At 46.9% G+C, this 25279-nt stretch overlaps 1 protein-coding gene across 6 annotated transcripts in view; it reads right to left on the bottom strand.

Moving 5' to 3' along the window:
* Positions 1 to 25279, bottom strand: part of RPH3A (rabphilin 3A) — a 275247-nt gene that overhangs the window by 83548 nt on the left and 166420 nt on the right. For 2 of the 6 annotated variants that reach the window (XM_013970802.2, XM_013970803.2), the window contains exons 1-2: positions 15665 to 16158; positions 15368 to 15488 (exon numbers count right to left, since the gene is read on the bottom strand). The gene's annotated coding sequence lies outside the window, so the exon portion shown is untranslated. Of the gene's footprint in view, positions 1 to 15367; positions 15489 to 15664; positions 16159 to 25279 lie in introns of those variants that run through there. The other 4 variants (XM_013970800.2, XM_018061158.1, XM_005691547.3 and 1 more) reach the window with 3 other exon arrangements.

The following is a 25279-nucleotide window of genomic DNA, read 5'->3' as shown; positions in this document are numbered from 1 at the left end:
GCCCCGACCAAATATCCCTCAGAAAATGGAAACTTCCTTCTATCCAGGTCCTTAAAGTTTTTTACACTGTCATTATCTCTCTCGGTTTACTTGTTTTGAATAACAAAATAGTTAGGAAATTCTTTCTAAACTTTTCAACCGTTATGCTCCAAATGGTATCTCCTCCTTTTCCCATTCTTTAACATAAAGTATTTGTAGCAGATGACTTTTTAAAAAAATTATAAAATTGTCCTTACTTTTCTGGTTTGTTGATTGCTTTTAAAATATGTGTCAGTGGCAGAAAGCATAGTTTTTATGAATTACTTGATTATTTTATATAATAAGTATTTTTGTATAATATAGCTGATGAATCAAACACTATAAATGGACATTTGACCATTTCGTCTATATCCCTTAATAGGTTTTGTTTTCTTTCTTTCAGCTCCTAATAGGTTATTTTTTAAAGTCTGGCTAACCATTCTGTGCAAGTCAGGAGGGATTGATTTTACAGGGAAAATGTGGAAATTGAAGGTCCACTTTATCATTTGGGGACATCTGACCTACATGGTAGTAGGTAGTCATTAAGTATCTATCAACTGAATAGTGGTAACTATATGTTGAATGAATAAATGACTGTATGTTGGTTGAGAGGACCTCTAAATTCAATGCAGAGCAGACTAGACATTCATTTTTTAATTATCCCCCTGATAAAAATGAACTCAGATTTATAGCCTCATACAATTACCTCCTAATGTGCACTTAAAGATCATGTTCTGTCTTAGGATTTTCATTTCTTCAGTTTGTCTCTGGAAGGTAAAATGATCAGGAGTGACAGGAATCAGATCTAAGTTAACATCAAGAAGGACAACCACGCTGATCAGACCTGTTCAGCATTGCACAGAATGACTTTGTAGATGCTGAGCCAACCATCCTAGAGGCATTCAAGCCCACTGCCCCGGAAGTGATGAAGAGAATTCGCCCATGGGAAAGAGCATTGTTCCTCCCAGAATGACCCATGGATCAGCTGCAACCGTATCAGTCAGGAAACCCTTTACCTTGCAGGTTCCAGGGTACAACCCAAATCTTCTGAGCCAGAGTTTCTAGGGATGGGCCTTGAGAATTTAAAAAAACCCCAGGAGATTCTTGCATACACTAAAATTAAATAACCCCTGAAGTTAATGACTGGGCAAAATAAGCTCCCAGACATTTGGATTTCTCAAATGAGTACAATTCTCTTCCAGATTTTAGCGGGGCACTCTCTAGGGCTCTCCACCTTTGCTGTTGTTGTTATTTTCCAAGGAAGGGCACTAAAACTTTTTTTTTAAAGAAACTACCATCAACTATTGCCAATGTGTCCTTTTTAAAGAACTTATTTTAACATTAAATGAGCAGAAAAGACAATGTCAGCCTAAATGAAAAGTCGTTCTAGGAAAATTTAGTTGGTAATGTTTTGCCTGTCTGTAAAGGCCTAATTTCCTCCTTTCACCAAGGCTAGTGGGAACTTTATTACAGGCCAGATCCATGTTTGGAAACCACTAGTACAAGTGATCTCCTAGAGCCTCCCTGAACTAGGAATAGACCCCAAGATCTGAGAAGTTTGTATCGGCTATTAAAAAATGTACACCCGTGGTGGATTCATGTCAATGTATGACAAAACCAATACAGTATTGTAAAGTAAAATAAAGTAAAATAATGAGAAAAAAAAAAAAGAACATTCTTATTACCCTCAGCTGTATATACATCATCTTTTGGGGACGGTACAATCAGAGAGTGTTCCTGTGATTCATGATGTCCTAACAAACCTGTTGGAAAAAAGAAAACAGCTCCCTCTTTTACAAAACTATTTTATGCAAATCACTGTTAATAAATAAGCTTTTAAAAGCCAAACAACAACAACAACAACAACAACAAAGGTGATGATAGGATCCTGGCATCTCTGCCCATATGAACCCATCTGATCTTGTGAGAACCCTGTAAAATCTGTGTTGCAGTTAACAGCATTCCCATTTTATAGTTGGAAAAAAACTGAGGTACTGGGAACTTTGTAACTGGCCAGGTCTGCACAGTTAAAAGGGATGAAATGGAGATATGAATACCCAAGGAGTCTTAGCTCTCAATGCTAAGCCCTTAACAGCTGGGCTGTCCCACAGGCAAGTTAGGTTATTTACAAATGCCTGGTCCACGCATACCCCCGCCTTGAGCCAACCAACTAGTGGAGTGAACAACAAAGAGCCCAGAGGTTTGTTGATGGCAAGTGCAGGGGAGTGAGAACAGAAGCTGGGAGAGGGGGAGACACCCAACTTTCCCCAAAGCATGAGAAATAGCGGACAGAACCCTGTGTGTTTAGCCTGGGGCTCCCAGCACGCTATGGGAGTTAGCCCCCTGCTGTGTTTCATGACTTGGAGCCCCTCACCTGGAAGTGCTCACAGCCGCAGCTGCTGGGGCCTACCAGGAAGGATGCTGAGGACACAGTTTTAACTGCCTGCTTTTTCCAGCATATTGTCACATTTTGTCGGCTTGATGCCTTGTCACTGGCCTGGTGGACCTGCTGTGCTTCAGAGTTCTGTGGTGTAGCCATTGTCATCCCTGAAGACTGAACTTTTTTCTGGTTCCCAGCTTACCTTGCGATCTTAGGGAAAAGGTTTACCTCTATGGGGTTTAGTTCCTTCATCTGTAAATGGAAGGAGTAAATCCCAACTCTCCCCTTCAGAAGGTTATTGTGAAACACCATTGACTCTAAAAGTAATTTTTAAAATATAAGTCCTATGCAATAATAAAGAGCTAGCATTTCTATAGCTGACCATGTACTGGGCACTGTTCTGAGTGCTTCATATGTATATTAACTCATGTAATCTTCATAGCAGCTCTACAAGGGAGATGATATTATTATTCCCATCTTATAGGTGAGTAAACTGAGGCCAGAGAGGCCAAACAACTTGCCCAAGGTCACAGTCCAGCAAGTAGCACAGCTGAATTTCAAAGAAGTCTAGAGGCAGTGGCTGTGCTTTAACCACTGAGAATACAGCATCCTACTGGTCAGTGAGATCCAGTCCTTTACAAGAGTGATGTTCTTGCTTTGGCTACAAACCGGAAGGAGCTGAAGACTAGACAATCTGTTTTTGTAGAGCTTTCAGTTCAGTTCAGTTCAGTCGCTCAGTCATGTCCGACTCTGCGACCCCATGAATCGCAGCACGCCAGGCCTCCCTGTCCATCACCAACTCCCGGAGTTCACTCAGACTCACGTCCATCGAGTCTGTGATGCCATCCAGCCATCTCATCCTCTGTCGTCCCCTTCTCCTCCTGTCCCCAATCCCTCCTAGCATCAGAGTCTTTTCCAATGAGTCAACACTTCACATGAGGTGGCCAAAGTACTGGAGTTTCAGCTTTAGCATCATTCCTTCCAAAGAAATCCCAAGGCTGATCTCCTTCAGAATGGACTGGTTGGATCTCCTTGCAGTCCAAGGGACTCTCAAGAGTCTTCTCCAACACCACAGTTCAAAAGCATCCATTCTTCGGTGCTCAGCCTTCTTCACAGTCCAACTCTCACATCCATACATCACCACTGGAAAAACCATAGCCTTGACTAGACGGACCTTAGTTGGCAAAGTAATGTCTCTGCTTTTGAATATGCTATCTAGGTTGGTCATAACTTTACATTGTTAAAAATAGTTTCTAAATTGCTCGATCTTTGCAACAATTCTGAATAGTAAGGGAAGTGGTAACTATTATCCCATTTTACAGAACAGAAGAATGAGGCCCTAGGAAGTTTCTTTCTTTGCTATGGAAACTTGACTGTAATATCCCAAAGATCTGGATTTGAGTTGTTGAATCCACCCTTTACTAAATGAACTGGGGGCAGCGGGGGAGGGGACTGAGAAAGCTGCCTCTCCAGCTTTCTGTTGCCTCAGAATTCTGTATGCAAAATGGACATAATACTACTGTCTCTTTCCCAAGGATTTCTGAGGGTTAAAGGCAATAACTCATGTGAATGAAAAGCACAGGGCTAGTCCTTGGGACTGCTCTGTCTATCCCCCAACTCATTTGCTTCCTGTACAAAACTACAGCTCCAGGATATAATTACCATGTTGCATAGCTGGGACTTGAACCCAATTGGACAGACTTTATCTCAGAGCCCTTTCTAGCAAGAGGATGAAGAGCAGGTGGGGAGCTCCCCAGGGCATCAGAGACCACCCTGTAGTAGAGCCCTGAGGCCACCGTTAGTCTGTGTCAATCAGAAATGCCCCCGTGCTGCTCCATCGGAATAAAGGTTCCCATTCCAGATCTGCTGCCACGACAACCAGAGGGAGGATTTTCCAGAGCTGAAAGCTGCTCAATCCCAGGGCCTTGGGGGTGGCTCTGGGGAGCCTCTATAGCCACTTGAGGAGGCCAGCTACCAGCCTCTGAAGCATTTTACCCTCTGAGCATATTCAGGGGCAATGCGATCCTTTCTGCTGCCACCAGCGTTTTTCCAGAGCCCACGTTAGTGTTAGAGGAGGAAACCAAGGCTCTGCGGGGGGGTGGGGGGGGTGGGGGGGCACACAGAGAAGCTTGTGTGGCTGAGTCTGGGATGGGATCCGGGTCTCTTTGGGTAGTTGGAGAAATGACTACTCAACAGGTTGTTGAAGGAAATGACTGCTTCAACCTCAGCCAGGAAACTGCTCCCCAACACACACACATACACCCCTCCACACAGGGTAAATTCAGCAGAACATGGAGGGGCCATTAACACTTATTTATCCATATCCCGCCCCCCAAGTATCATTTAAGACAAAGTTTCCTTACACAAACCACATCAGGCATAATCTCATTTCACTCTCAAGCAATCTTATAAAATAAGAATATTAAGACTATCCCCATTTTATAGAGGAAACTGAGACTCAGAGTGACAAACTCACTTTGCCAAAGGTCACACAGTCAATGAGTATCTGAGACAGAATTTAAACCCAGATGTCCCTGGCTCCAGACCCCATCAACTTGACCTCTGCTTTCCTCGACATACCTATGGGGTCTGATATCAGAAGCTATTCCTCAGTGTTTGCTGAGCAAACCATCCAAAGCAAAACAGTAAAGCATCAACCTGCACCTCTCAAATGACATTGCTACCTGCTAAATTGCTTCAGCCATGTCCAACCTCTTTGCGACGCTATGGACTATAGCCCACCAGGCAATTCTCCAGACAAGAATACTGGAGTGGGTAGTCATTCCCTTCTCCAGGGGATCTTCCTGACCTAGGGATTGAACCTGGGTCTCCTGTATTGCAGGTGGATTCTGTACCATCTGAGCCACCAAGGAAGCCCCAAATGACAATAAAGTTCTATTAAAAATGAACCTCTATGTCTTGAAGAATCCAGGCTGCCCAGTGCAGGGAAATTTCCAGAAATGATCTGGGTAACTGGAGAGAAACTAATATGAGAAAATGGGTAAGCTATAAGGGATTTACACTTTGGAGTACAGCAACAATTAGAAGCAAAGGATTAGATGTACATCTCACGATCTCTTAAAAAACAGTGCTGGGTTGGGAGGGAAAGGTGAGAAACAATGAGATCTATAGCACTATACCATTTGTGTAAATTAAAAATACATGTTTTGTGAACTTATGGTTGCCAGTGGAAAGGACAGTCAGGGAGTTTGGCAAGGTCATGCACATACTGCTATATTTAAAATGGATAGCCAACAAGGACCTGCTGCCCAGCACAGGGAGCTCTGCTCAGTGTTGTGGGGCAGCCTGGATGGGAGGGGAGTCTGGGGGAGAATGGATCCATGTGTATGTACGGCTGAGTCCCTTCGCTGGTCTCCGGAAACTATCACAACGTTATTAATCGGCTATAATCCAATACAAAATAAAAAGTTAAGAAAAAAAATACACGTTTTGCAGGTGCATAAACAAAAGAGATGATCACTGAACAGAATAGAAGGGTTGCCTATTAGGGGAGGGGTGTGGGGTAGGGGAATAAAAGAGAATAAGTAATAAATTAAAAATTAATTAAATAAATTTTAAAAATAAATAATACAGAATAAATAACTGAGAAAGAAGCCTTCAAGGATAGATGATGGTCATGGTCGTGTACTGCTGCTGCTGCTGCTAAGTCACTTCAGTCGTGTCCGACTCTGTCCGACCGCATAGACGGCAGCCCACCAGGCTCCGCCATCCCTGGGATTCTCCAGGCAAGCACACTGGAGTGGGTTGCCATTTCCTTCTCCAATGCATGAAAGTGAAAAGTGAAAGTGAAGTTGCTCAGTCGGTCCGACTCTTAGTGACCCCATGGACGGCAGCCTACCAGGCTCCTCCATCCATGGGATTTTCCAGGCAAGAGTACTGGAGTGGGGTGCCATTGACATGAGAAAGAATAAATTCACCCTCACCACCTTGTATCAGAACGAAAATTTCATGCTAATCTTTAAAGCAGATGAGTTCTCCGTGGAAAATTGAGAGGCTGTGAATGAGGACGGCTCTCCTCCCACTATAATCAGAAGTAAGGCCCCTACTTGGTAACCAGCATTAAGCACTATTTCTTTTTCCTGGAGATTTCTCCCCAAAGTGGCTTATGCGCTGGTGACGCGCCCAGGCCCATCTTTAAAAAACACACACATAACACGTAGGTCGGCCCTGGCTAGATCAACCCTTCCAACCCTCTCTTTTTTTTTTTTTTAAAGAGAGAAAGCAAATCAAAAGAAACAGCAGCAGATGCCTTTCTGAAAGGCATACAAGTCACGTCATCGGTCTGCACGTGGCTTTTCACCCTGGCCGGGGTGGGGAGGGGAGCGGAGCGGGGATGAAGGTCCTCCAGCGCCCTTCCTTCGGCGCATGCTCAGTGCCTATGATGCCCTCTGCCCTAGGTTCCCGGCTCAGGTGAGCCACAGATAGATCTCTAATGATCAGAGGGGAAGCTGCAGATGCCAGAAGTGGTCCACCATCCTGTCCAACAACCGTTCCCACAAGCCCCCACCCCAATCTCCAGACCTTTGGGAGAGAGACTTGATCCCACGCCCCAGCCTGACATGGCAGCAGCGGCCACTTCCAGTGGGTTCCTTGGCTTCGCCAGGTTCCTCCCGTGTCCTCCTTAATGCTGACAGGTTAATCCAGCCACTGCTCATGGGAGAAAGAAAAACTCCAGCTGCCGCCTTTTCCTCTGGGGGTCGGGGGTGGCGGAGACGGGACGATACACATTAGCCGGCCTGGGAAGGGCATTTGCAGACCCCCGTGAAAGGCCCCTTCCTCTGCACACCCTGTTTGTCTTGGCATCTTAACCCATGGGCCCCACTTTTGGTGCCCGGAATCACAACCGCTGAACCACTGCCAAGAACGGACCCCCACACCTAATCCATCAGTAAGAGGTCGCTACTGCAGTAAGAGCTACTGCAGAAGCCACCCGGAATCTGACCACCATCTTCTTTGCACCCCCTAGTCCCCCAGGCTGCATCACTGCTCCCCAACACTGGTCTCCTGGCTTCCACCCCTGCCTCCTGCAGTCTGCTCTCCACTCAGAAAACAAAGCGATCATTACCAAAACTGTAAACTAGGTCATGTCACTCTTCTGATTCAAGCCCTCCCCCCACCCCCTAGAGAAATGAAATCCAGACTCCTGCCTACCCTGGCAGGTCCTGCAGCCCCCAGGCCCCTCCCACCTTGGCCCCCTCACTTTCCCCCCATCCCACCACACTGGCCTTCTTGCTGTTCCATCAAGACGACATAGTTGTCTCTGCTTCTGCAATTGTCAGCCCCCCAGCCTGGGTCCTTCTGGCTCCTTCTAGAGACTCAGCTCTCAATCCAACCATTACCATCTCCCCTGGCCATCCTTTTTGTAACTAATTTTTAAAACTTTTCATTTTGTATGGGAGTATAGCTGATTAACTATGTGATACCTTCAGGTGGACAGCATATAACTGAATTTTAATTACTAAGTTATCTCTCTCCCTGCACACCATTTATCACTATCTGTCATGTCATGCTGTTTCCTTCCTGGCACTTGACATAGTCTAAAACCGTCTTGTTTGTGTGTTTCTTTTGTTCCTCACTAGACTGTAAGCTCTAGAAAGGCAGGGAACTCTGTCTCATTCACTGCTGAGTCCCCAGTGCCTGGCACATGGTAGGATTCAATAAACATCTGAGAATGAATGAAGGAAGGAATAAATGAGGGAATAAATAAATGAAAGGGAGTGAGTCTGCAGAAAGCAGTGGATCTCAGGGTGGAATTCCTGGAGCAGCAGCATCCATGTCCCCTGGGAATGATGTGTTAGACATGCAAATTCTTGGGCCCCACCCTAATTCCACTGAATCAGAAACTCTGTGTTAACAGCCCTCCAAGGAATTTTGACCCAAGTTCAAGTTTGGGAATGTCTGTCATAGCGACCACCTGCAGTCTCTCGCCAGGTCCCTCTTGTGACTAAGGAGTGCAGAGCTAACTGGCTGGGTGGTCAGTCTTGTTGGAGGAAGGAAGTCAGAAAGGAGGAAGGAGCCAGCCCCATGCCCTTGACTGACCACTGGCCTCTGCATGCCCAGGTAGTCTTCAGAGCCATGCAGAGCCATGCTGAACACACTGAGGCTGGGGAGGGCTTCAGAAACCACTCTGCTCCTCTCCAAAGCAGAAGGACAGGGAACTTGCCCAGGAAGTTACATCTCTGGCCTTTTGAAAGCTCCACAAAGACCCAAGCACTTGACCTTAGCAGTAAGATGACCAACTGGTCCTCATTTGCTTGAGCTTCTCTCAGTTTTAACACAGTAAGTCCTGCCTGCCAAGAATCCCCTCAGTCCCAGGCTAACTGGGAGAGCAGGTTCATCCTACTCAGAGACTCGACTTGAGGTCTCGGGACTTGTAAATGCATTCCCTTCCCAAGTCACTTTGGTATATCTACCTGGGTGAGACTAAAGATGGGATGGGGAAGGGCAGAATTTAGGAGAGGAAGATGGAAAGAGATTGGGAGAAAATGCCAGCCAGAGGGAGAGAGCAGAGATCAGATGAGGAAGAAAGAAGGGGAGGAAAGAACTATGAGAAGAAAGAAAGGGAATTTTTAAAGGGTGAGAAAGATGGAGAAGGGGATATGGCGGGGGTGTGAGAAGGGGAGAGAAAAGAGGCAGAGGCTTAGAGACACAGTGCTACAGTGATAGAAGAAACGGACAGACAGAGGGGATGGGACAGGGGCAGGCTAGGCTGGTGGAAGAGTGCACCACACAGATGCCTTCTGGCAGCATCTCACATAGAGGGCCTCCCAACAAACTTTGAGAAATCATCTCTCTTCTCAGGAGCCCCAGACACTACCTCGCCATCAATGGCTGGCACCAAACTTGCTTGGTGCAAGTTCTGTTCTCTACTGAAAGCTGCTTCCATTCACAAGCTGCTGCTTATCATGGTGTAGATTCATTCAAGAGGAAAGGAAGAAGAGAAAGAAAGAGAGAGAGGAAGAAAGACGAAAAAGGCAGCTGAATAAAATTAGAAGATTATATTAAGAGATGCAGAGAGATTTTTTTTTCTCCCGCTCTCCAAATAAATCTTTCACAAACCAAACATCATTATGACACTGTCAGATGAATTTCCTCTTGTTGATTGATGGCAGAGGGGTGGGCAAAGCCCCCAGCTTCCTGAGGGCAGTCATCTTGCTCACTAGCTGCATTCCTAAGCCAGAGTCTGACACAGCTCCATTACAATGAGATTTAAGCGTGCATTATGTCTTTAAAAGTAATGACAGCAAGACAATTACTTCAAAGAAACCACAGTGACATTGCATATGCAGTCTGGTGCCTCAGCACTGCACCCTGGTCTCCCACTTTTCCCTGGCCCAAACGGGAAGCTGTGCTGGACTTAAAGGAACCAAGTCTGTTCCCTGGCCAGGCTGGAGGGCTGATCCTTACCACATTGACAATGAACCATCCTATAACCTGAGTCCTTGCATCCTCCCTGAGAAAGCAGCAGCCTCCTAGAGCACTTAGGTTAGCAGGGAATGCTAGGTCCAGCTCGTGCTCCCATGAGAAATAGAGGGAGCCAGTAGCAGAAAGTTAATGATGTGTCCTGGGGAGGCAACAGACCCAGTTCTCAGCCCCTCAGGGGATGTGGAGGGTGGGGGACCATGGCAAAAAGTCTGACTCTCACAACACACCTAGAACTGTTATAATTAACATCTGTAATCGCGTTTTGCATTTCAAATAACTCTTTAATCTATAGCATTGGTGGTTTAGGAAAACACAGAGCCCAGGGCCCTGCACTCAGGGTTTCTAATGGGATGGGTCCAGAATCTAACCCAAGAATTTGCCTTTTCTAACAAGTTCTCAGATGATACTGATACCGCTGGGGGTGGGGATGGGAGGTGGTGAGGACCATACTCTGAGAACCACTGAGTCAGATGAACCACCCAGTTCAGGTGAATCAGTCTCTTGAGCACTGAGAGCTTTTTACAGCAGAATGTGAACCCAGCAACGTTTGTCTTTCTCTGCCTTTTGCCCTCCCAGGTAAAGCCGCAAGCTTACTTTGTGCAAATGCCGCTTCTCACTGGCAAAAAGCTTTTCAAAAAGCTCCCCTCACTTTTCAGAAAGGATTTTACAACTCCGCCTCGCTAAAGTTTAAGTGACTAATAAGGCAGGATGCATTATTCCACCCCAAAAGCATCTGCTCTTCATCCAAGAGCAAAGCCTAAAGACAAAGAATGAAACTTTAATGATGGATTTTCATGTATCAGTGAGCTGAGTGTTTTAGGGTGATGAAGGAAGACCTCTTTGTACTAAAACCTGCCCTCTCCCTGAAAAGATCATATATTGTAGGCAGTCACTTACTTTATCTAAGTCCCAAAGGGACTGTGTCCTTGTCCCTATTATTACTATTATTTTTTGCCAATGCCCACCATAGTGCCAGGCATACTGTAAGTACTCAATAAATGTATGACATATGCATAAATGTCAGCTAACTCTTTGACAGGAGAGAAAGGCCAGTTCTTTGCCTGTAGCAGATCTGAGATGAAAGCCAACCTTTTTACTCTTCACCAATGACTCATCATAATGAACCAATGCTAACTTGGACCTACTGCATGCAGGTCACTGGCTGAACCACAGGCTAAAGGCATCTCTCCAAACTGACCAGTTCACTAGTCAATCAAGGTTTCATTCATTCATTCACTCATGCAAGCCACTGCTGAGCACCTGCCGTGCTAACTGTGACTCTAAAAAGGAAGGGGGTGCAGCCTTGGCCCTAAGGATCTTGCCTTGTAGTATCTTGGGAGCTGTATGTAGGGACACCCACCGTGGCAGGGAAAGCACCAAGGCAGGGAAGAGAGGGAAAGCTCAAGTCTCCTAGGAAAAATCCTTGGGCTCCAAGTTGTTGAGTAGAGATGATTCAGCAAAAGCCTCCTAAGGATTTGGAGGAACAAAAGACACAGAGTAGTCAGGAGGGCTTCTCCTCCTGAATGCCTTCCTCCAGGGCCTGCCCACCACACTCACGACTGCCCTGTTTCCTTGGGGCCACAATGACTTAAAGAAAGGTGGTCATTATGCCCATTTCATGGGTGAATAAACTGAGGTCTGCCACCCCCACCCCCCGGCAACTGCACAAAGACCACATACCAAGTAAGTGGAACTGGAAGTCTCCTGTCTCCACACCATGTCCCCTTTCTCCTGGGTCCCAGAGCTGTATGCCTGGCACAGAGGAGTCACCTTTCTCTATCCTAACTCAGTCTTATTTAGGTCAGGGGTGACTTCACTGCTACCGTCACCAACAGCATCCCCATCACTCACATTTATTGGACACTTACTCCTTGCCAGGCTCAGTGAGAAGCAGTTTGCAAACATTAACTCAAAATGCTCACAGTTCCTTTATTATCCTCACTTTAAAGATGGAGAAGCTGAAGCCCAGAGAGGTGATATGATATAACTAGAAAGTGCTAGAACCAGGATTTAAGCTCAGGAGTTCTATTTCCAGAGCCTATGCTCTTTACCACCACACTGTGCTCCCTTAGTGCACCTGAGGAAAATGAGGCTCAGAGAGGTTTAGGGTCTCTCCTGAAGTCACACAGCAACCAAGCACTGGAGCCAGGATTCAAACTCAGGTCTGGTTGCTCCCAGCATCTCACACTGCAGCCCCTAGAGGCTAAAAAGGCTGGTTAAAGAAACAGACAGGGGTGGGGAACAGGAAGGAGAGGTGGCTATTTTTGTGGTACCTCCTTCACTCTTCTAGCACATCAAGGATCTCCATCCTGGGTGGCAGCTGAATAATTTAAGCTCATCACTCCAGCCCACTACTACTGGGTCCCGGATTTATTTTTATCCCAGGTTACAGCCACAGTGCTTAACAGAAATAAACCATGCTGTTTGCTTCTCATCGCCTTTACATCAACTCCTGATCTGTCTGCATTCATGACCAGCTCCCAACTTGAAGGGGATAAAGAGCAGAAGATAAGCCCATATGTCATGGTGGTTTTTATTAGAAAGTGTCAGATTCTCTATGACCCACAGAGAGACGGAGAGAGAGGGTTAAATACAGAGCAAACATCTCAGCTTACAAATAGACCCCCAGAGCAGCCACTGTGACCAGACCCACAGCCTTAGATAGGCAGCCAGGATGCGCACAGGCTGCAAGAGAACAAAAGGCACAGCAAGCGGGGAGGCCGACCTCCCAGGCCACCGTTTCGGACTGCAGGGTCTCTGGCCACCGCCTCCCTCCCAGGCCACCGTTTCGGACTGCAGGGTCTCTGGCCACCGCCTCCCTCCCACCACTGAGAAAGGAAACGTCCGCATTTGTCCCCACAGCTATGCTTCCTGATCACTTCACAGGACAGAAAATGGGAAAGGAGCTGCTGAAGGTCCTCCCCCCGCACCCCGGTTGGGTCAGGGGAGCGGCAGCTGCTGGTGCCAGGAATGAAGGCAGGTGCCTTGTCTTTGTGTGTTGCTGTGCATGACTCACTGTTTGGTCTTGGGCAAGCTGTTTGCCCTTCCTGGCCCCCCTGATGACTAGATCAGAGGTTCTGAACTCGAGGTGCTCAGGGGGGCTACAGGGCATAGGCATCTTTCCAGAGTGGAGGTTCTCAAAGGGATCCTTGGTGTCTTTCTGGGATAAGTCTCTAGAGGGCTTTCAAGCGCTGCCAGATCTGGATGTCTATGCAACTGAAGCCACCAAAGACCCCTCTCCAGCTGAGCACAGGATTCTAGGAACCTAGGAAAGTTCTTATAAGAGCCAGTCTCCATCCTGATTCACCCAAACAAAACCTGCTCAACACATCTGATAAATTCCCAAACACAGGGCTAACCCTTCCTAGAAGCATGAATGCGCACAAGCACAAATACACATACTCAGTACTCACCACATGGTTACAGAGTCTCAGAGATGGAAGCGGCCTTGGGGCCACCTAGACCAGCTACTTCATAGCACAGAGGGGGAAACTGAGGCCCAGAAAGGGGAAGCAGAGCTGGGGCTGGGACCCAGGTCTCCTGATCCAACTCCAAAGCTCTTTCCAGAAGCTTCTGTTTCCCTTACACTGGTGCACCACAATGCACCAATTCAAGTGTGATGAGGGGGTAGGGAGGGCAGCCTCTCGGATCTTAACCACCCCCAAGGAAATAAGGATGGGAGGCGGCGAGTAGATGTTCACAAAGCACCCATGGGTGGATGGCCGAGTTCCAGCTACCTCAGGTGGGCTGGCCTGCCCTGCATGGCTGAATCAGTGGTTATCATATGTATGTTTAACTGAATCACTTTGCTGTACCCTTGAAACTAATGTAACATTGCAAATCAACTCCCAGTATATATATAAAACCAATATATATATATACTCCTACACTGGATGGTCATATTGCATTGGCTGGTTATATTGCCCCAGCCCCCTAAACCTCCCTGTAATCCAGCAATTAAAGAGTTCACACTCAGCACAGCAGGAGACCCCTGAGATCCCCCACTCCAGGGCCCCAGCCGTGGTCCAGGCTGACCAGTTAGTGCCAAAGTTCAAAATTTTAAATATCACCCATGGGCCAATCTGTGGCTCCTTATTTGACTGTGGCTCCAAATTTCCCCACATTCATCATTCACACTTAGGCTTCCCAAGGAGGAGACAAAGGCAACTTCCTCCCCAAGGTCACCCAGCAAGGAAAATCTGGGATTTTTGAGGACCAGCTCTTTGGGACTAACCACCAAGCATCCCTCCCCACTGCCTCACATGTCATGTCCTCCCTGAGCAGTCATATGCCTTGGGATTTTGGTGTCCCCACTTGGCTCTGGGGCTGGGGAAAGTGATTGAGTGGGCCGTGCTTACGCTTGCCAGTCTTGGGGGCTGATGTTTTATTCCTCCCACCTCCAAGAATAAGAACTGGAAGAGGAAATCCTCGGGGAGGGGGTGGCCCCTGAGATAATAGTGAAGATGCTAAAAATAAGGACATTCATTTCCAGAAAGGTAGATATAATCAAACCAGGAAGCAAAGCAAATCCCCTTTTGATGGGTCACAGATTAGCCGCAAAGGCATTTAAAATTAAATGTGAGTTCTGGATTCAGTTACAAGGGACCTCCCCCTCCCACTCACTAACAGGTTGGTGAGGCTGATCCCATCAGAATAAAGAAACTAGAGCAGGGTATGGTCTGTCCTGGAACAGATCTGAAGCTGGAGCCTGGAACCCTTCCCCAGAAGCTGAACAAACCTTATTCACCCCTTTCCCTACTCTGAGACAGGCTCAAGGATGAAATCCCCTGGGCTTGGTGCACCCTCTGTGTAATCACTTACAGGTTATGCCACCTGTGAAAATAAAACCTTGTCTGCTCAGCAGACAGCTGGCTGCTCCCCTCTGACCTGCCTGACCATTCATTCCAAGAAAAATGTGATCCCTTCATGTCTCCTAGATCTCTCATCTCAGGAAACTGTGAACAGGCAAGCTTGCACAAAATTACCACAATTAATTACTCAGCTGTCCCTGGAAGATGGTACAATCTGCACCCGCTCCTATGCAAGCTTCACTTGGCATGCCTACGTTACCCTAGGCAAGGGTTAACCATCCAGCTATAAGTGATCCTCTCTCATCCAGAGTCAAGGTGCCCACCCACTAGATCAGAATACCCAGAGACTGTTCATGACAGGCTGGCCAGTACCACAAAGGGTTAATTCACTCAGAGAACTGCTGGCTACTTTCAGAAGCTTCTGTTGCAAGGGAGAGGACAAATTGGGCAGAAGCCACAATTTTGATTGCATTGCCTAAAACATGAGCATATTTTACCCCCACCCTGGGCAGTGAGCCGAAATCTCATTTGGCTTTGGGGTGCTGCTTAGGCAATCAAACACTGCAGAATGTGGGCAAATAAATGTGGTCATTCCTCAACACCCTTTCCCTCCCACCTAACCTCTATCCCACCAGGGCATGTACACACCTCGTTGCAACTGGGACTCCAATACCCCTAGCCCATTTACACAATTGAGAAGAATATCACTTACCAAGACACCAGAGGATTGCAGGGGGAATGGGCGAGCCAAATTCTTGCCAACTCCTCTCTTCCCTGATGGGTGGGAAGATGCTAACTCTGGATGACTTGGTTTGAAAGCTCAGCGGAGGTGCCTGAAAGAAAATTGTTCATTTGACTTTCCTACTCTTCCCAAAATAAAATCAAAGCAACTGCACACACACACACACACACACACACACGCATGCACATGCGCACACACACACACACACACACACACACACACAGCAACTATCCCTAAATCACACAGATCCAAGATGAAAAGAAATACCACTGCCGGAAGAGGAGAAAACTCAGACCAGTCAGTCGGCAAGGTAAAGACTGTGGCTCCCTCAGCCTGCCCTCCACATGGATGAAGGTTTTCACTCTGTGAATCTCTCTCTCTTTCTCTCTCTGTCCTCTCTCCCTTTCTGTCTCTTTCTCTTTCTGTCGTCCGCGTAGGCAACTCCGGGGCTGCTGGCAGTAGACGAATCAATTGCTTCCCTGGTGCGGGAATCAGTGGCGGCTGCCACCACTGCTGCAAAACCCGGTGTGAGCAAGGGAGGGGGCAGCAGTTTCCCGGAGCAGGGGGAGTCAAGCCTGCCTTCCCCACGCCGTGATTTATGTGTGAGGTACCTGGAGAAAGAGGGGTGGGAGCCCGGGAGATGAGATTGGGCGCACCAGAGATGCTAGCTGGTGGAAATGGCAATCGGGAGACTGGCGATCAGCACCGCGGACAGCGCTAAAATGCGGCGGCGGAGGGGATGGGCGGGAAGCGAACCCTCAGGCTGCGAAGTTAAGTAATTGGATGGTTAGAGCAGAAAAGGGGGAGAGTCCAGGGGAGGTGGAGGTGGGGGGGCGGGGAACGGGACTTCTCGACATCACACAGTGAAGTCAGTGGCAGCCTACCTACCACACACTTGTTCTAATCTTGTCGTTCACTCTCGAAGCAAACAAGCTGTAACTTTACAGCCCCTTTTCATACGCCCCCAGACTTTCACTGCTTGCTCAGAAAAGAGTTTGACCCCAGTGTGGGAGTCTCCAAGTGGCTCCTCCCCACCAAATCAGCCTAGCTGACCTGTCCTCACCCACACTACTGCAGATTTCTGACCTATACCTCAGGTGCCTTGAAAATCAGGGCAGGAAGATGAGGCTTAGGAAATGGAAATTTCTATGGGGCAGGATGGTTTAGTTGAATAAGCACTTGACAGGTTTCTGGAACCAAGTCGAGCCCCCATACAACCTTGGAAAAGTCACTTAACATCTCCAAGTCTTATCTGCACAAAATGAGCATATGACTATGCAAGAAGTTAAAAAGCAACAATAAGAACATCCAAGTTGTGGGCTGCTATAAGCCCATGATCCATAAGCTGTCCTGTGATTCAAATGTCTTGACAGAAGGAGAAAGGAGTCGACAGCCAGTCCAGAATGGTATATGCCAGCCTCACCTTTCAGTTCATGGTTTGAGTGGGATGAAGTTGGGAGACTATAAAAGGTCTAAATCAGACAATTGAGCCATGGCCAAAGACCTAAACCCCAAAGACCCAGATTCATATTCTGAAGTGAAATCACTATACAGACAAGAAAACAAAATCATTAAAAGGAGAAATACATAAAGAGAAATTGACTGAACTTTCCTGGTAGTACAGTGGATAAGAATCTGCCTGTCAATGTAGGGGACACAGGTTCAATCCCTGGTCCAGGAAGATTCCACATGCCGTGGGGCAACTAAGCCCATGCATCACAATTACTGAAGCCCATGTGCGGAGCCTGTGTGATGCAACAAGAGAAGCTACGCAATGAGAAGCCCGCATACCACAACTAAAGAGCAGCCCCCACTCTCTACAACTAGAGAAAGCCCGTGTGGAGCACAGAAGACCCAGCACAGCAAAAAAAAAAAAAAATTAAAATATATAACTCTTTAAAAAAGAGAGAAGTTGATTCCCATAGCTTCAAACATTCCAGATCTCAATGGGTCTTATTCCTGCTTGTTGGGAGGAAAGGACAGGAAATCTCAAATAGACCAGGATCTGTTTAGAACTTCTCAGCAAAGTGAATTAGAACCCTCTTTACTGGGGACCTTCCTCTAGACAGTCCCACTGAGAGGGCCCAGAGTGAGCTACCACATTCGTCACCTAATCCCCTCCTTGGAAAGTAGGGCTTAAAATGTCAGGATCTTAGAGACCATTTAGAGCTTCACTTTATCGATGATCATGATGACGGTGATGATGGTGGTGGCGAGGATGATGGCAGCTGTCATTTTATTGAGAACCAAATACACACAAGCCCTTTGGCCAAGGACTTTACATGTGTCATTTCCTTGAATCTTTACCGTGACCTTTTGAGGGAACTATTATTACTCCCATTTTATAGTTGAGGAAACTGAGACTCAAGAAGTTAAGTCTCCTGCATAACGTTACACCAGAAATGTCAGACATAGGATTGAAATCCAGGGTTGTGTAATTCCAAAGCCCATGCTTCAGGATGCCTCTCTCAGAGTCAAGTTCAAATGCATTCTACAATTCTTTGGCAGAACTTCATTGAATCTTTTCTAGAAAGATCCTATGACACAGGTTCAATGCCCTCATTTTGCACATGGAGAGACTGAGGAACAGAGGGAGACAGTGGCTTGCCCACAGCCAAAAAGATAGAAAGCAGCAGAGTTGAGTCTGGACCTCCGGCCTTTCAGATGCCAAGGCGTGTGTTCCAGGGTCTAGAGCATCAGGTATATGTCTCAGTAGACATCTGAAGACTGATTCAAGAAACCCACATAGGATGCTGATGGTGGAATCAGAATCCAAATAATTTCCAGGTCTTTTGGCTCCCAGTTCCAAGGAATGTCTACCCATCTCCCCCCACCTCGCAGCTTCCCTGGCATTAGGCACATGTTCTGGGAAGGTCTGTCATGAATTCAGATCACCCTTAGGGAACGAAAATAGCTACCACCTGCTACATGTCTAGACATCTGCCACCTGTATTAAGCACTTTACGGGTGCTAACTCCAATCTTTATAACTACGAGGTGGGTGCTATTATTGTCCCATTTTCAGCTGATGAAACTGAGACTCAGGTGAAGTAAAGCCCCAAAGCTCACACAGCCAAGAAGTGGCACAGGCAGAAATGCAAATCCTGGGTCTGTCTGATTCCAGGGCCTCTGTTTTTGCTACCCTGCTAGTTTTTACTCAAACTGGACCCCTCTCAAGAGGCCCCTATTAGAGTGTAAGTGAGGCCTGCGTTCCACCACCCCCCTCTACCCCTGCTTTCAACCTGAGCAGTTGCACTTTTAAGTGTTTTGCATACTGGGCATCTGCCCAAGCCTTCATTGAACAGAGCTTTGCAGCAAAATTAAAAAATAATAATATGGTTGAAACCAGAGTTCTGCACCTTTCCCGGTGACCATGCCATCTAGGAACCAGCTCTGCCTTCTCAGATTTTGCCTCCACCCTCCCTACCTCCTTGGTCACCATCTTCAAACCCCTCTTCCATTCTGAGAGCTTCTGGAGAGAACTCTTCATTCAGAGAACCAGCTGCGGCTGTAAGCTCTGGCAGCTCTGCAGCAGGGAGATGCCTGGACACCAGACACCCCAAGGCTAACTAAGCCCAGCCAGGCTCTGATCCTCTTGAGGATGGAGCACTGCAAAGGGATTTCTCAGGGCCCTGGATTCAGCAAGCTGTCCTGGCCTGTCCTTGTGCTGCTGAGGTCAGAGGCAGTCCATTGAGACTCTCCATCACCTCCAGAATAGACAAACAGTGGGGAAGGTGGTGGCGACTGTCACAAGAGCTACCCACCGTGTGCTGGGTGACTCGTACGATCACGCTGTTACGTCATCCTCACAACAATCCTGTGTGTTAAGATGGCAATTGTTTTACTTCCATTTTAAAAAATGAGAAAACTGAGACTCGGTGGCCTAAAACAACTAGCCCTTTAGTTCATAAATGGTACCACTGGGATTTGGACTGGGGTTTATAACTATTATGCTATATGACATCCTAGTTAAAATTGCTGCTTCCATTTTTTTATGTGCGTATGATTCACCAGCTATCATGTTTCATCACCCCAGCAATATTCATGACTTGTAACAGCAAAATGAGGTTGCCCATCTTAGAGATGAAGAAACTGGACACAGAGAGCCCAGGTGCTGTGCCTAAGGTAAGACAGCTAGAAAGAGATGGGGAGGGCAGGATGTGGATCTGAACAGTCAGCCTCGGGGCCATGTGCTCTTCTGTCTCCCGGAGAAATGGTGCTGAGTTTGTCCAGAAAGAGCAAATGTTCCCATTTCACTTGGCGAGTAGGGCAGAATAACAGCCCTCAAAAACGTCCACATGCTAATCCTCAGAAGTGGTGAACATGTTACCATATGTGGCAAATGGCACTTAGCAGGTGTGATTAAGGATCTTGAGATAAAGAGATTACCCTGAGTTATCTGGTGGACCCGGTGTAATCACTACGGTGTTATAAGGGGAAAGGGAGGCAGGAGGAATAGAGAGGAGAGGTGATAATGGAGTAGACGGTTGAGAGGGGTGGGGAGAGAGAGGGAGATGGAGGCAGAGGGAAGGAGGAGAGGGAGACAGAAATAAAGAGAAACAGAGGGAGGGAGGAAGAGAGAGAGAGAGAGCTGTGTTATTGGTCTTGAAGATGGAGGCTGCTGCTGCTGCTAAGTTGCTTCAGTCGTGTCCGATTCTGTATGACCCCACAGATGGCAGCCCACCAGGCTCCTAAGAATACTGGAGTGGGTTGCCATTTCCTTCTCCAAAAGATAGAGGAAGGGGCCACAAAGCAAGGAATGAGGGAAGCCTCTAGAAGCTAGAAAAGGCAAGGAAGCAGATTCTCCTTGAGAGCTTCCAGATGGAGCACAGCCCTGACAACACCTTGATTTTAGCACTCTGACCTCCAAAACTGTAAGACAATAAATCCGTGCTGTTTTGAGCCACCAAGTTTGTTGATATTTGTTACAGCAGCTATAGGAAACCCATACAGCAAGTTTGCTGGAGGACCCTACAATAAGAAACCCATGGCAAATCAGCCTCAGGAATCACATCTGAGCCCCCTCTTGACCAGAGGACCCAGGACTTCAGTCATATCACTGCCTGTTCTAAACAATACAGTATACAAGTGTGTGCAGGTGTGCATGTGCACACACGACTGTACATGAGTGCACACAGAAGGAGGTCCTACAAGAGAGAAGATTCATGCTCAGAGCCTCAGCCCAACCATCCAGCTCTGTCGCTGGATGGCACTGGCAGGGCACGACATGCTTTATTCACTCCCTCCTTCTTTTTTCTACGAGCCTCCAGGGAAATGCCATCATCGGGACCACAAAAGAGAAGAAATGTCACAGGGCAGCTTTCCAGGAGCACAACTCACCACAGGGGATAGATAAGTCAAAGACAAAACAAGTAGGCGGAGCAGAGAGACTAGCGAGCAAGAAAAAGAGAAAGGGCTCACGAGGGAGAGAGAATTGCTGGGTTCCTCTCACAGTTGCTTTGTGCCCTGGGAGATCCTGTCCCCCACAAAAGGGACAAATCTTAGGAAAGCCCATTAGCCCTTTGGAGAAAATACGGCTAAGTACAGGAGAGATGCTGCAGGACTTGACAAGATAAACTTTTAAAACAAATCAACAAGTATTACTTATTAACCAGTCGATTCGGTGTTATCAGGCAAAGCACTTCTAGGGGAAAGAAACTTGGACTTGCCTTCTGGTGCTATGAGCCTGATCCTCGGCTCCCCCCACTCACCAGCTGTGTGACCCTGGGTAGGTCACTTGAATGTTCTGAACCTCAGTTTCACCAACTGTAAGATGGGACTGCAAGACACTTCCCACCTACCTGCAAATGTGGCTAGGACATTTCACTGAGCTAATGAATGTGGATGAATGTTATATACGCTAAAAAAAAATAGCAGTTACCATTTATTAAGCACCTACTGTGTGCTGGGTGCTTAACTAGGCTCATTTTTTCCTCAAGGACTGCAGTTAAACATCCAATCTCAAACTACTACTGGTGCTGGAAGAAGGAGCAACAGCAGAGACAGTATAATGAAATGGTTAAAAGGCCAGGTTTTAGGGTAAAGTTAGCTCAGCTCCAATCTGGCTTTACCACATACAAATTGCGTGGCCTGGAGGAAGTTACTCAACCTCTCTGTGTCTCAGTGTTCCCATGAGTAAGGTGGAGATTGTAACAGTATCTCTTCATATAGCTGTCATTAACTAATGTATGTAAATCCCTTAGCGTGCCTGGCATATAGAAAACCCCATGTGTATCATTTTTGCTTATTATTGTTACTATAGTGATGATGATTATTGTTGGAGAGAGGCGTTTTCCAAAGGGCGCGATACATGCTGTGCTGAGGTGAAAAGGGTCATGTTAGGTGGCCTATAGACACATCTTTTTTTAAGGTTTAAATGTTATATATTTATTTTAAAGTGCATCAGAAAAAAATATTGCATTTTCATTTCCAGTAGTGACATAATGTTTCCTTCTATGCAAGTATACTTAAGTTGATGCAATTTAAGGCAAACATAGGTTTGATTTTCTCTTTTATTTCCAGCACTTCAATAGCATTATCTGCCCTGAATCCATCCTCCAGGTATGCTAGATTTACCTAACTGCCCTGCCCCAATACCTTTAGCAACTGCATCTCTTGTAGGTGGGGGTTGGGAGCCCCAGTCACTCCAGGAAATTCAGAAGCATGGTCTAACGACAAGAAAATAAGAAAGAAGGCAGAATCTTTGCACTCCCAGGCCCCCTCCAGAATATGCTCCTGGTCTGTAACAAATCAGTTCAGTTGCTCAGTTGTGTCTGACTGTTTGTGACCCCATGGACCCCAGCACTCCAGGCTTCCCTGTCCATCACCAACTCCTGGAGCCTGCTCAAACTCATGTCCAAGGAGTTGGTGAAGCCATCCAACCATCTCATCTTCTGTCGTTCCCTTCTCCTCCTGCCTATAACAAATAAATAACACTTATTGAAGACTAACCATATGTTAGTTCGTCATATGAGCTCGTGAAATACAGCCTACTCCCTGGGTCCAGCATACATTATAAGCAATTCTCCCAGCAGACTGGATGGTTCAAGAACACAGTTCAGTCTTGAGTGTCTCTGAGTTCTCAGGGCCCAGACCACTTCGATATTTTGTCGGTTCTGCATGTGGACTTCCCAGGTGACACTAGTGGTAAGAACCCACCTGCCAGTGCAGAAGACATAAGAGATGCAGGCGTGATCCCTGGGTTGGGAAGATCCCCTGGAGAAAGGAACGGCAACCCATTACAGTAGTCTTGCCTGGAGAATCCTCATGGACAGAGGAGCCTGGCTTAGAACACATGCAGTGAGTTATTCTTAAAATGTTTAATATTTGTATCTTTTATTTTACTAAAATCTCAGAAAGAGGGTGTCTGACCACCTGAAATTGCATGTATAGTTGTAAATGGGATATGACAGTAGTTCATGGGATTCTGCAAGGGGCCCCATGTCTTCAAGATACAGCTAGCTTTGAACAGTTTTAGAAGAACTGGGGCTAGATCATCACCCAGGATGATCAATACCAGAGTTGCTGGCTACGGGAGAGAGCAGAACAAGCTAGGAGAGGCCAGGAAACTCGCCTGAGGAGTGAGATTTTAAGCTGGTTAAATTTGGACAAGTGGAAAGAAGAGTTGAGTGAGGAAGAGCAGCTTGAGAAAGAAGTTCAGCTGTCCTGACGCCCACTAAGGCAAGAAGGATGGAGGGGACTGACATTTGCTGGGAGAATCCACATTTTCACAAGAAGCTTTAAGCTCCAAGTTTTTTTGTTTTTTGTTTCTTTAAGAGTGAATCCATAATGGAGGGATCCCAGGCACTCTGACTGAAAGTGGGGAGGTCAGGAGAGGCAGAACTGTATCCTGTTAGGTCTTTCAAAGCACACCTCCAAGAAGACCCTCTCAAACCCTGGTCTGGCTTTCCTCTTAAAATAAATAAACCAGATTCCTCACTTCTGCTGAGAACAGATATCTGTCGGTATCTTCCATTCATCAGCCAGTATTAGGGAGGGAGCAAAGGGAAAGTTTGGAGTAGGAAATGGCAACCCACTCCAATATTCTTGCCTGGAAAATCCTATGGACAGAGGAGCCTGGCAGGCTACAGTCCATGGGGTTGCAAAGAGTCAGACACAACTGAGCACACACATACACAAAGGGAAAGCTGGCTCCTCATGAAGTGACTTAGATACTCACCAAGTACCTGGAAGAATGACTGAAAAGGAATTGGTCTTGGGTCCCACCTCTTCCACTCAGTGGCTGTGTGACCCTGAGCAAGTCACTTCATCTCTCTGAGCCTTAGCATCCTCATCTGTAAAATGGGACAATAGTAATACCTACGACATATGTTTAAGGGAATAATTCAATGAGATAAAATATGTGGCTCGATACAGTCTATGAAGTGCCTGAAAGCGAAAGTGTTAGTTGCTCAGTTGTATCCAACTCTGCGACCCCATGGACTGTAGCCCATCAGGCCCCTCTGCCCATGGAATTCTCCAGGCAAGAATACTGGAGTGGGTTGCCATGCCCTTCTCCAGGGGATCTTCCTGACCCAGGGATCGAACCCGGCTCTCCTGTATTGCAGGTAGATTCTTTACCAGCTGAGCCACCTGGGAAGCTCCTGATATGATACGATAGTCGTTCAGTCTTGTCCAACCCTTTGTGACCCCATCGATTGTAGCCTGTCAGGCTCTTCTGTCCAAGGGAATTCTCCCAGGCAAGAATACTGGAGTGGGTTGCCATTTCCTTCTCCAGGGGATCTTCCCGACCTAGGGATCGAACCCAGGTCTCCTGTGTCTCCTGCGTTGCAGACAGATTCTTTACCACTGAGCCACCAGGGAAGCCCCTGGCACATAGCAAATGCTCAGCACATTAGCTGTTGCTATTGTTATTATTATCCTCATCTTATTTTTTGTTTTATCATTACCTTCTGCTAGATATTGCGGATACTGAAAGGAGTATGATTCTACCCTTCCATGCTACAGGCCAGCTGGAGAGATAGAAAAATGTCCCCCAAATTACAAAACAGTATATGACAAGTCTATAAAAGAGCTGCGAGATGCATACTACAGAGAGGACGCTTGTTTCTGTTATGTGTGTGCGGTGGAAAGAGGTTGAACAAGGTTACCTCCACGGGAGTCAAGGGAAGCGAACGGGTGGGAAGGGGGACATGCCACATGACTAACCTCCCAGTGCCCCCAAGTGTCTCTCCCTCCCCTCCCCAGTACTTGCTCCAACATCTGGGAGCATCTCTCCTCCAAGGAAATTTCTCAAGATCACACTTACGTAATACTAACATGACACGACAGATATCCGGAAGGCTTGAAAAAAGGAAGAGGCTGGTTCTCTCCAGCAATCCCATTTGGCCAAGCAGGCAAGGCAGTGAAAAGTGCTGTGGAAATGGTGAGGGGCCGTTTTTCAGGAAGCAGGCTGGCGATCAGATTAGCCGACTGGTACCCAGCAATGTACATGACACAGCCTTGCTGGAGGGTGATCTAGCACTAAAGTGTCCAAAACCTTAAAAACTATATGCACCTACAATTCTGACCCCTGAGAGTCTCTTAAGAAATTTAACCTAAAGAAACAAATAGATGAATGTACAGAGATTACAGAGATGCTGAAGCCCTGATACTTTGGCCACCTGATGCGAAGAGCTGACTCACTGGAAAAGACCCTGATGCTGGGCAAGATTGAGGGCAGGAGGAGAACGGGATGACAGAGGATGAGATGGTTGGATGGCGTCATCGACTCAATGGACATGAGTTTGAGTGAACTCCGGGACATGAAGGACAGAAAAACCTGGTGTGCTGCAGTCCACGGGGTCGCAAAGAGTTTCACACAACTTAGTGACTGAACAATAACAGAGACTATCGTCATGACAATGCTTTTCATGATGACAAA

This window comes from Capra hircus, chromosome 17, assembly GCF_001704415.2.
Source record: "Capra hircus breed San Clemente chromosome 17, ASM170441v1, whole genome shotgun sequence".
In the NCBI taxonomy this organism is placed as follows: Eukaryota; Metazoa; Chordata; class Mammalia; order Artiodactyla; family Bovidae; genus Capra; species Capra hircus.
Note: the sequence above shows the minus strand (reverse complement) of the source record. Positions and strands in the feature narration are given on the sequence as shown.